At 63.4% G+C, this 734-nt stretch overlaps 1 pseudogene; it reads left to right on the forward strand.

The window, feature by feature from the left end:
- Positions 1-5: 5 nt before the first annotated feature.
- The window catches only part of LOC106001884, a 4144-nt pseudogene continuing 3415 nt past the window's right edge, over positions 6-734 (forward strand).

The following is a 734-nucleotide window of genomic DNA, read 5'->3' on the forward strand; positions in this document are numbered from 1 at the left end:
GTCCTCTCCGTGTAGGCCAAAGTCCCCGCGGGGCGCGGGCTGACCGTGGGGGCGGGGCAGCTTCTCACACAGTCCAGAGAATGTATGGCTGCGACATGAGCGCAGACGGCCCTCTCCTCCGCGGGTACAGTCAGTTCGCCTACGAAGGCCAGGACTACATCGCCCTGAATGAGGACTTGAGCTCCTGGACCGCGGCCGACATGGCGGCTCAGATCACCAGGCGCAAGTGGGAGGAGGGCGGTGTGGCAGAGCGCCACAGGGCCTACCTGGAGCACACGTGCGTGGAGTGGCTGCGCAGATACCTGGAGCACGGCAAGGAGACGCTGCAGCGCACAGGTACCAGGGCCCGGGGACTCCTCCATCTCCTGTGGAAGTCCCCCTCCACTCCCACAGCGAGAGAGGAAAAGGGACCCTGCCCACCACACCCCTTCCCCTGCCCACCACACCCCTTCCCCTGCCCACCACACCCCTTCCCCTGCCCAGAGCACCATGAGCCCCTGCCTTTCACATGCTGTGTCACACAGTGGCTCTGGAACCCACCTTGACCTCAGGACAGTGAAACACACACACTTTCTCTCTCTCTCTCTCTCTCTCTCTCTCTCTCTCTGTCTCCCCATCTTCCTCTCTTCCCTCTCCCCATCTCTCCATGCATGGAGGGGAAGACTGTCCCTGAAACAAGTGTGCAGCTGGCCCCTTCCACTCTGGCAGTGGCCCTGGGCAGCACCAGGAGGCTC

This window comes from Dipodomys ordii, unplaced genomic scaffold (assembly GCF_000151885.1).
Source record: "Dipodomys ordii isolate 6190 unplaced genomic scaffold, Dord_2.0 Scaffold633, whole genome shotgun sequence".
NCBI lineage: Eukaryota > Metazoa > Chordata > Mammalia > Rodentia > Heteromyidae > Dipodomys > Dipodomys ordii.